A 12,272-nucleotide genomic window follows, 5' to 3' on the forward strand; every position below is an offset into this window, starting at 1 on the left:
TTTTTTTGGTTTTTCTCCGGTACCGGGAACCGAACTCACGACCTTGCGCTTGCCAGGCAGGCGCTTTTTGCCGCTGAGCTAAATCCCCAGCCCGTTAAGTTTTGCTTTTAGATATAACCCCAAAATACTTTACATTTTATATCAGTTTAATATCTGTATCATCCGCTACTCTTACATTGACAATCCTAGGCTGCAAAGGATATGTATCTACATCACATAAACTTTCATTATTAAGCTTGAGTCTTACTGACTAAGTTCATACTAGGCATCTATAAATTACATTTTCAAATGATGTTACATAAAATACTAATAAGATATCATTAATGCTTAAGTGTGAATTAGGAAGTAACATACAAATGAAATATACCACTAAATAGTCTCATAAAAGTTTCTTTGGCATAAAAAAATCTGCATTCACTATATATTACACTGTCACTCGCCACAAAGCCTTGATTAAACAACATTTGACTCACACACAAAAATAACATATTTTCTATAACTGTCCTCTTCAAGTATGACTGTACTAAAAATATAAATTATTAATAATAATGTCTGGTTAAAAAACTACAGAATAGAGCTGGGTGTGGTGGCTCAAGCCTGTAATCCCAGCACTTGAGAGGCTGAGGCAGGAGGATGGTTGAAAGTTGAAGGCCAGCCTGGGTTACAAAGTTTTTGCTACAAAATGGTCTCAAGGCCAGCCTGAACTACATAGCAAGACCCTGTCTCAACAAGATAAAAAAAAAAAACCCGCAGAATTTTAGAAATGAAAGTACCCTTAAAATTTAACCTCATTTTGACCAATCTCATTTTACAGATGAGAAAACTGATGCAGAGTTTTTACAACCTCATAAAGTATCAGTGACAAACCTCATTAAGCTACTTCCTTTACCTTTCATTTTTAAATAATGGCAAACATAGGAAATTGCAAAAGTAGCACAAAGAACTTCTATCCAATCTTACTTAACCCATTATTACCCCAACTCTAACACTTAATCACATCTATTTATCATTCTCTCCTGGCACTTATTTGTGTGAAGCAGTAGACACACCTGCTTTTTGTGCAGGGGAGGGGTACCAGGAATCAAACTCAGGACCTCATGCTTGCCAGGTAGGTGCTGTGCCACTGAGCTAAACCTCTGGCCCTGACATACCTGCTTCTTTAACCTAAAATATTGCATTGTTTATTTCTGAAATACATGAATATTATCCTCTAAAAGGCAGCACAATGGCCCAAACCAGGAAAGTAACACTGATGCTGTTAACATTGAGACTATTATCTATATATAGATAATAGTCTATATATAGATATATAGATATATCTATAATATAGAGACCCTATTCAAATTTTCCCAAATATCTTACTAATATTCTCTATTTAAAAATTGAGAAAAAATTTTTGATTCTAGATCCACTAGTTTCATTCATCAAATATCCTGTTTCTTAATAACAATCAGAAACAGCATCACCTTTACCTTCGAACAATTCTTCACTCTGTCTTTCACAATCTTAACACTTTGAAGAGTATGGGTTATTTGTTTGTAGAACATCCACCAATCTAAATTGGGATATTTCTTCATGATTAGATTCACATAGCATTTTTTGGTAAAAATACCAAAGAAGTAATGTTATGTCCTTTAAAACCTATCATGTAACTGGGCAAGGTGACACATACTTGTAATACCAGCATTCTGGGAGGTTAAGGCAGAAGGATCACAATTTTGAGCACAGCCCAGGCAGTTTACCTCCTCAGATTCTGTCTCAAAACTAACTAACCAACTAAGTAAATAAATAAATAAATAAATAAATAAATGTAAATGAATAAAAGGGTAGGGATGCAGCTCAGTGAAAATGCCCTCGATCCAACTCCCAGACAGACTCTGACTCTCTCTCTCTCTCTCTCTCTCTCTCTCTTGTGTCTCTGTCTCTCTCTGTCTCTCTGTCTCTGTCTCTGTCTCTGTCTCTGTCTCTGTCTCTGTCTCTGTCTCTGTCTCTGTCTCTGTCTCTGTCTCTGTCTCTGTCTCTCTCTATATATATATACATCCAGGACTGGTGATACAAGCCTGTAATCCTAGCATTCTCTACGCTGAGGTTGGCTTACAAATTTGAGCGCAGTTGTGGGCAACTTAGCAACTCAGAAAGACCCTATCTTAAAATTTAAAAAATCAGTGAAGGTTGGCAGGCTGGACATACAGCTCAGTGGGAAGGCCATCGGTTCAATTCCCAAACCCACCAAAAATAAAACACTTCATGTCAGGAAACCCAAAATACTGTTTTGTCCCACAGCTTAGGATATTAACTTTGATTACTCAGTTAAGATGACATTTCTCCACCAGAAAGTTACTACTCTTTTCCTCTTCTAATTAATAAGTGTGTCTTATAGGGAGATACCTTAAGACTATTTTGTTTTTTGAGACAAGGGTCTTGCTATGTCTTCCCGGCTGTCTTTGACCTCACTATGTAGCTCATGCTGACCTTGAACCCACAGTGATCCTTCTGCCTCAGTCTTCCAAGTTCTGGGATTGTAACGGTGTGCACGTGCCCAGCAACATTCTGTTTCTTAACACCTCCTCATAAAGTGCTTTCTTAAATATGAGAAAATATTCCTGCTCATAGATAATACTGCCAAGTATTTTCCTTAAATAAGTTTGCTATCAAGGGTTTCATTATAATTAACCAGTCTCAAAATTATTATGCTTATATAACAGCACACAAAGCTTATATTATCATCTCTCTCATAGGAATTTAATTACCTAAATTTAATATATATCACAGGTACTAAAAGGATACTATTCTTGGCTTCACAAATGTTATGCTCTGAAGTTTATGGGTAATGACACTAAAGTACTCTAAAGCACACTTTGACCGTTTTATTTCACAATGCTTCTTCCTATTTCAAAAAAGAGGAAGTTAACCAGCAGAAACTGGCTGTTCAAACTGCACAATCAGTTTTAAAACGCTAAGTAGGGAACTCAAAAATTATACTGTGAAATCACACTTCCAAGAAGGCAATCGAGCATATATCAGATTAAAATGTCCACAGCAAAATATACACATTTGGCTTTCCCTTTCTGAGAGGTGATGAGTAATCACAAATCCAACCTAGCATGAACATTCACTTATTAAAAGTTTGCCTTCTGTTCTCAGCTTTTTAAACTCTTACATCTTCTAACAAGACTGAGTCCAGAGTTTAGCACATTTTCACATGATTTCATTTTATGTTGCTATAATCCTATGTATAAGGTAAGAACAGAAATCACCATTCCATCCGCTGAAAGGTAAGTAATCAGGTTAAGAATTTTATTCAAGGTCGCCCACTAAAGAGACTGAGGCATGTCAAGTGCAATTCACTGATGCAGTCCTCACCCAAATAATAGCAAAGTATTTTTCCCTGTCCAAACTCACCTGATTACTGCAGTCTGGACAAAGACTAATAAAAGTGAAGACATTAAAAGAGATACATCTATAATTTTATCTCAATCTCTATTGCTCCCATGTTTCAAATAACTGCAGGTAATTATTATTTTCTTTCTTGGCCTCTTCTACTACACTGTAATTAGGTTGGAGTTGATAAATCTTTCCCCAAAACTTACGAGTCTCAGGACTACCTTATCAAACACGACTATAATCACAGTTACTTCTACTTTAGAGCATTCCCCAGAGGCAGGTCTTAGCAGTTTTTTTTTTTTTCGTTCCCTAATGCAGACAGACAGTCTATGTATTTATGTATCAGTCTATATGTACAATCAAGCACAGTCTGATTTGTTTTAAACAATCATTTTAATTTCAGCTCAAGTAACTTAATTTTAAACTAAGAAAGATTTGAGGCTGGGGGTGTAGCCAGTTGTAAGGTACCCCTAGGTTCACTCCCTAGTACTGTTACCAAAAAACAGAAAAAGGAAAGAAGAATTTCAGCACAAAAGTAGAAACAACAATGTTTCCTCTGGAGCAAAAGCTTAATTAATATTGAAAGGGGATACAATGCTGTTATTTAAGAGGCCACAGCACATAGTTAAAAAGACTCCTAGGGCTGGGATGTGACTCAGTGGCAGAGGGCTTACCCGGCATGTATGAAGCCCTAGGTCTGATCACCAGGACCACAAAATGCCTAGATTCTAGAACTGCCTGAGCTTTTAACATTTCAACAAAAGATATTATTTATTCTTATGCAATAAATAAAAGGAGCAGCATGCACAGTGGCCACTGTCTTCTGCCTTTGCTATTGCTATTAGCTAGCATAACTTAACAGGCATGCAGTATTTTGCTCATTGCTTTATATGGATTACCACTCTAAATGTTACAAAATCTGAGAGAGATACACTGGATTGTTTTATATATAAGGGAAAGTAGAAGGAATACATACCCTATCCTCAGGTTCCAAATCCACTTAAACCAACTATGTACGGAAAATATTTTTAAAAGTGTCCATACTCAATTTTTTTCATGTCACTATTCCCTAAATAATACCGTATAACTATCACTTACAAAAAAATTACTTACATAGAATTTACACTGTGTTACATATAGTAATCTAGAGATGATCCGAAGTATATGGGAGGATGCGCACAGCTTGATTGTAAACAACTTACCATTTTATATAAGATACTTAAGTGTTTGCAGATTTTGTATCCAGAGGTCCTGAAATAAACCCCTCTCAGACACTGAGGAATAACCATAATTCACTATAAGTCAAATAGCCAGCAAGTGGTAGAACCCTAACCTGAATCTGACTCCAAGATTCATTTTCTTTATCTATACAGTATTACAGTAAGCCTTAAACATGCTGTAGTCTTCTACTGCTGGTATATTTACTTGGCCGTATTAGAAAAACAGAATAGGTAAGAAGCTGTGTTTGAGGGTGCAGGTACAGCTTTAATGTAATCTTTTCCAGGGCTTCCCCTGTCTGAATTTATGATAAGCTTCCTTAGCATAGCCAGTTCCTCTCAATCCACAAGATACCAGGATCATTCCTAATTTAGTCAGTATTTTTCTGACATACTTGCTCTTCTCATAAAAAGCATGGGCCATGGTTCTAGTCTATTGAAATGAGGATGTATATTCAAAGCTCTTCACTTCTAATTTCTCCTGAGTGCTACTAATCAATATGTAATAGGCTAATTCTGGATCTTCATTAAGAATATGCATAGTTAGGAATAAGTCCTGAATCTGTATACATAAAATGCACCTAGGAAATACCTCTCAGGTGACTGGGAAGACACTCCATGTCTATACCATGTTCTATAAATGGAAAGCAAATACACTGTAACTCCAGCTGCTGGTATACAGGCTCAGGATAAACTGTCTTTTAAACTGAATTGATCAGAAACTGACAAGTATGAGTTATCAGAAAGCTAAACACTTCTATAAACAGACATTGTAAAATCCTTTAAGAGTACTGGTTCCCAACTGTTGTTTTTTGTTTTTTGTTTTAAGATAGGGTCTCATTAGCTAGTTCAGACTGGTCTTACTATGTAGCCTAGACTGGCCTTCAACTTCCAGCACTCTTCCTGCTTCAGCCTCCTCAGTGCTAGGATTACAGGCATGTGCCACCAATGAAGACATGGTAAAATTTCAATTTTGAATTCTCTAAGATTTAGATTTTTTTTGAAATAAATGAAATATCAGGACTTATATATTCATTTGCTAGGACTGCCTTAATAAAGTACTACAGACCTGGTACCTCAAACAACAGGAAGGTGTTATCTCACAGTCCTAGAGGCTGGAAGAAATCAAGGTGTTGTCAGGTTGCCTCTGTATGTCCATCTGCTCTAGATCTTTCACTCTGGCTTGTAGATGGCTGTCTTCATGTTCACATAGCGTTTTTCCCTCTATATCTACGTCCAAACTTCCCCTTTTACAAAGACACCAATTATATTATGCCCTACTCCAATATCACCTCATCTTAACCACTTGCCTCTGCAGGTGGCCCTATGTCCAGATAAGGCCACATTCTGAGGTATCATATATGAATGGAGTGGAGGGTATACAATTCAACCCACAATAGGAATCAATTTAATTAAGCTTTAAGTTTTTTTTAATTGACTAGACATTACCCTTCACTTTTCCTTCCCAAAGAACCAACTGTATCCACCCCACCTTTTTCTACATCATTTCAAGCAGGCTCCTTCCAAGATTTGTAAGAAAGGAATTTAAAAGAACGCTGAGTGTCACTGTGCACACCTACAACCCCAGGATGATGCAGAAGCATCACTAGACCCCACGAGCTTGAGGCCAGCCTGGGCAACAAAGCAAGCCAGTCTTTCTGAAGGTTGGAACTACGTACAAAATGGCAACACTACTGAGGCAGCAATCATATCTGTTATCTCATTTTAAGAAATGAAGTGTCAACATAATTTTCCACAATGCCCTAACAAAAATATTACATTCTACTTGGTTGGCGACTTCTTTTAAAAATGACTTTCCAAACATCTCTAGAAACTCTCCTTATTTAAATGATTACATTAGGCATCTTTTCTATTATTTTATTTTTTGTTTTTGCCCCTCTGAGGAGCAGTTAGGGTCTTGTGCATGGCAGGTAAGCGCTCTACCACTGAGCCATACCTCCAGTCTGTACCTTTGAGTTAGAAAACATCACTGAATTCCACCAGTATATAACTTTAGCTGTACACTGGGAAACATTTAAAAATACCAATATTTGATCCTCCAAGGGATTAAACGAAAAAGAGTATCTGGGGGCATGACAAGGGCCTATGATTACAGCTTTCTAAGAGAGCCAGATTTGCACCAGAGTTCAGAACCACTGCTCTACAGAACTGTACAATTCAGTGCTGGGCATGGTGGTGCACACTTGTAATTCCAGCAACTCAGGAGGCTGAGGCAAGAGGACTGCTGTGAGTTGAAGGCCAGCCTGAACTGTATAGTGAAACCTATCTCAGAAAGACAAAAAAAAAGAACTGTAACTTTTGAAGTGCATTCCCTAAATTGGACCAATTCTATTCCTTCATGCCAAAGTCTGGAATGCTAATAATCCAGATATATTATTATTAAATATTTTTCTGTTTGACACTTGCACATTACTTTGGTTTTTGGATTAGAACCGAAATAAATCACATACATGGGGAACAGAGAGGGAAGCTCTTTTAGAGTTAAAATCAGTCAAAGATTGGTTTTCTAAATATCAATTTTTAGAGGCAAATTAAACTAGTGATAAAAACTGACTTTCTTCTGTTTTGTAACATTATTAAAGGCTTTAACAGCTCTAGAGAGAAAAAAATACATATATCAATTTCCCTTTTCTATTAATTATGACTTAGGACATGTTGAAAATAAAAATTTAGAGAACGTTTTAGCAGCATTAAAAATTAGAAGAAGTTTTAGCAGAACAGAGACAACTCCCACAACTGCAACACTATTCACACTACTGCTTCTATTTGCTGACATCACAGAGTGGCAATAATGTCAAGTTAAAAAGAGAAGGAAAGTAATCAATCTAAAGAGCACAAGGTTACTTCCCCTAAGTTTGTATATCTAAGAAATTACAGATCAAATTATTTCAACTCAATTAAGTAAAAATGTTTGTTCAACAGATTTTTTTAATATTAAAAAAAGCATAAAGTCTCTCACATAACCTGTTTGTCAAGCTTCTCTAACAGCAATCTGTTACATGGTAGTTGTGAAACATCCTGTCAAGATCCTCTATGAAACAGCTTAAAATGAAATACAAAGAAGTTTTCCTGAAACAAAAAGCAGGTTAAAAACAACCTTTAAATACTTTCCCCATGCAGAAATGACAGATGCCAAAAACAAGCACACTTTCAAACAGTTTATATAACATCTCTGCATCACAACAGAAAATCAAGAGTGGGCTGGGACTTTTCCATAATCTTCGAAAGCCCCAACTCCAAGCCTGTCCACTTGAACCAAACGTACGGAAACAAATTCCTGAGCCCTATCTGCAGAACACGCTGTGGCCCCAAAGCCTAACCCTATAAAAACAATGTTTTAAAGACCCCTGATTTATTCTTAAAAGGACTTCCTTCACCTTTGATTTTGAAAACAAAAACACAAAATGAAACACCCAGCACAGCTTGCTCTATCACAAGATGGTCTGACAATATTTTACCCTATAGCAAGTGAGCTACATATACATGTGGTGAAAACAGGATTTAAAAGTTAAATGTTCCATTTCTTATTTAAGGTCAGACTCCACCATCCCCTGGGTATTTGAACTCAGGGAAATAGCCAGACTCTCAAAGCTTCACTTTCTGTACCTACCTAAAGAATGAAAATATCTCCTAAAGTTACTGTAAGAATTAAGTAACTTTTTTTTGGAGACAGGGTCTCACTATGTAGTTCAAGCTGACCTCACTCACAGTGATCGTCCTGCCTCAGCCTCCTGAGTGCTGAGGTTACAAGCATGTACCACCACCCCCAGCTTAAGTAACATGTAAATAACCACTTATTATAATGCATGACACACAGTAAGTAATCAAGAAAATATTTTTGTGATGGAAGATCCTTCAATATTTATTCATTTATTTATTTATTCAGGCAGAAACACCCCCCTCTAAAATAGAAATAAAACTTCCTAAAAGTTGGCATGGTCTTTTTATTTTTAGTTAGAATAGTCCTTTTAGAAAATTGGTGAACAAACCCACCCATCTATACCTAGCAACAGCATTTAATACCAACTAAAAGCAAAAGCAGCCAAGCGTGGTGGTGTATACCTGCAATTCCAGCACTTGAGAGGCTGAGGCAGGAGGATCGCAGGGAGTTTGAGGCCAGCCTGAGTAACATAAGCAAGTTCAAGGCCATTCTGTGCTACATAGTGAATATCTGTCTCAACCCCCTCAAAAATACATAAATAAAAGCAAAAGCTGATACAAATGTGGTCACTATGTGAAAATTACTGAACTCTACACTATGACCTGTGCATATTTTTGTATTTATGCTGTACTCCAATAAGAAGTTTTAAAAGCTGAGATCTGGTAGAAGAAACAAAAACGTAAAATGTCTTCTCACTTTTTACAATAGTTTCAATTCTGAGCACTGTTCTAGGGCTGAGGTGAAAGCAAACGATTAGGAGTAGGAAAAGATTAAATACTATGACAGTATCCCCTCATTACCTCAGGTAACCCATAATAAAAGGACAGGAAGTCTCTGGATACGTTATATCTAGATAGATAAACACCAAAAAATATATACATATAGGGTGCTGGTACACAAAATTAAAATCCTTTAATCAAGTTCCCATGAAAGGTAATTTCTTTGGAGAATTAAATAATACAGAATATGTGTATATTCCCAAAGTTTTAGTAGTATTACTCCCTTCTTATAGAGTTCCCTTTCCCAGCCAGGCGTGGTGGCGCACACCTATAATCCCAGCACTCAGGAGGCTGAGACAGGAGGATCGTTGTGAATTCGAGACCAGCCTGGGCTAGAAAGTGAGGTCAAGGCCAGTCTGAACTGCATAGTGAGACCCTGTCTCAAAAAGACAAAAAAAAAAAAAAAAAAGAGTTCCCTTTCCCAATAGGTACCAGCATTACTAATTTCCAAAGCCCCTATCATTTTGGGAATTGAAATACTACATAAAACAAGCTAGGATGGTGCAACACATCTCTAAGAACCAACACAAAGATTTCTGTGAAGAATTCTTCCTTCTACCTTTACTTCCTAGCAAAATGGTTAAATCCTAAAGTCTAGATAGAAACTCAATACCAATACAATTAAATGTTTCTGAACAACAATATATTTATTCTTTTGTTCAATCTGATATTCTTTACTTATAAAAGGTTTCTCTATCTGCAAAATGAAGATAACAAGAGTTATCACAATAACAGAGTTTGATTTTTTGAGACAGGGCCTCACTATGTAGTTCAGGTTGGGCTTGAATACTCTAAACAACCCAGGCTGATCTTGAACTTGAGACAGTCTTGTCTGAGCTTCCGGAACACTGGGATTGCAAGTGTACACCACCATGCCTTGCTTGAAACTTTTAAAATAATTCATTAAAGTCTAAAATAACTCATCTCTATCAAACTACTTGGGTCTATCAGTTTTATGAATGTGGAGATTATTCTCTGATGGTTTCCTCAGTTTTTTTCTTATTTGTACATTTGCATTTCATGCAAAATATGAAATCTAGATTACTACTATTCCAAAAACTTGTAAAATTTTTCAATGTAGTAGGTCAAATGCTATTTCAAATCTCTACACAGTTCTGCATCATCCCATAATAGAAGTAATCAAACTAGTCAAGTACTATATCATGAAAAAACTAAGGAAACAAGTAACAATTGATATGGCAAATTACCCACTAGTGGATACTCTAAAAGAATGTACATAAATCAGAACTGGAATCCAAATATACATTAAGCTAGGTTATTTTGAAGAGTGATACCTCTGGATGCCCTTTAATCCTGCTATAGGAATCTACTATAGCTAAAGGATTCTAATATAGGTCTTCTAACTATCCAACAATAAATTCAAGGTAAAATTATACTACAGAAAATGGAAAAAGGAACTGGAGGTGCTTAGCTTACCATGTGTGAGGCCCTAGGTTTAATTCCCAGCATCAAAAAGAGGGGAGAAAAAAAAAAATAATGCTGAGCATTGTGAGAATCAAAGTGTATGCATAGAAGACTACACTACAAAGGACTGTACAAAGTGTTAGGCAGTGTTTTTACATTGTACTCAAAACCAAAGCAGGAAACGTTTTCTTGGTGCAGAGGTTAATACAAGCAGCATAAGCTTATAAAATGTAAATATGTATCTCTGTTTGTCTCACTTCCCAATGGCTTTTTTTTCATTAGTACTCTAGTTTTTATGAATTATACACATATCTGATATAAATAGCATGATGTATAAATATTATTTTATGTGGTTCAGTATGAAGGGAAGAAGGACCCAAGTCTGTGGTACTTAACATAAAGTACTTCTGCCTAGAAAGAAACTCACTACAGTAGTATGTAAAAAGTGTTCTCTAGTACCTTAGAGTTCTTCCAGTTCTTTAGAATAAAATGATACTCACCCCCAGTGTAGCAATAATAAAGTACTTGACATATTAGGTACTTACTTCACATGACACCTCCCACTGAATCCAACACTATGTTGTTCTACTGACACTTACGAGTCAAGCAGCCCTGAAGAAACAGCTGAAATCTGAACCCAGAGTCCAGCTTGAACACTGCCACAGATCACAAGTACAGGCACCTATGAATAGCCTACAGTCATAATGAACTTTCCATCTCAGTTAAAAAGAATTTCAACTCTTTAAAAATGTTTTCATTAAAAGTTTAAAATTCTAAGGAAGCTCTCCTGCAACACACACCAAGAAGTTCATCAACACAGACTACAAAGAAAGTTCTTCATTTAAAATGATAATTTTTAAATCAGTAAAAGAGGATAACCACGGGTATTAGTCCAACTTCCAACAGGCAATGCAATCCTCAGGCAGTCAAGGTACTAGGGTTAACATGGCTGCCTCTATATCCAGAATATACAACTAAATTACCATATTTAATTTGGAAGGATAAAATGTATGTTGTTCACAGCTCTTCCCTCAAAGTCCCTCCTGGATGGGTCCCTAACTGTTCCACTTGACATGAAGTTGAGTTTCTCTTTCCTGTTGATTTTTTGGCTTTTACTTTTTCCAAATAAGTTACTGTAAATATTCTCTGAATAAAGCATGATACTGCTAAATGACATGAGATATCTAAATTTGCTGGTTGATAAGCGACTGAAGTTTCAATGGAAATATCCCATGTGCACACTTCAGTTTTGATCCTACAAAAAGGGAGGTTAAAAAAATAGTAACCCAGTGGCCTTGCACTTCAGTACAATCAGCCAGTTCCTCATACAATGCAGAAGGCTGGGGTTGCCGGTTACTCCCAAGGGCCCTCATCTAATTCTCACATGCAGCCATTGTTCATTAGCGTTAGAATCACCTCCTCAAAACCATGAATGGTAGAAAAAAACATGAAGGAGAGCCTAACTAACACTCTAGTGACTTTCCTTATTTCAGGAACCTTGGTCCAGAGTTCCACAGGAAACACGAAAAAGTCTGAGTTTCAAAGCCACTACTGAAGGAAGGTTGCTTTACTTTTGTTGGCTCCACAAGATGAGTATTTCTGAAGGCCTGCCTCTCTGATGAAAAGACCACCAAAAATGCAAAGGTCTAAGTAAACAGTCTTTTCTCCAGACTGCCCCATGGTAACATTTACAATTCCACCATAAACCTTTGTGCAGTTTTTAAACAAAGTCTAACCCTAGTGCACTTCTTTCATGGTCACTGCTCTTCTTTAGTCTTTGCCCAG

General features: G+C 36.7%; 1 protein-coding gene across 2 annotated transcripts in view; it reads right to left on the bottom strand.

Annotated features, from left to right (window-relative positions):
* The window catches only part of Elf1 (E74-like factor 1 (ets domain transcription factor)), a 67,323-nt gene that overhangs the window by 20,822 nt on the left and 34,229 nt on the right, over nt 1-12,272 (bottom strand). The gene's annotated exons all lie outside the window — the stretch shown is intronic.

The sequence above is a fragment of the Chinchilla lanigera genome, unplaced genomic scaffold (assembly GCF_000276665.1).
Source record: "Chinchilla lanigera isolate Chin_1 unplaced genomic scaffold, ChiLan1.0 scaffold00003, whole genome shotgun sequence".
NCBI classification, from domain to species: Eukaryota; Metazoa; Chordata; class Mammalia; order Rodentia; family Chinchillidae; genus Chinchilla; species Chinchilla lanigera.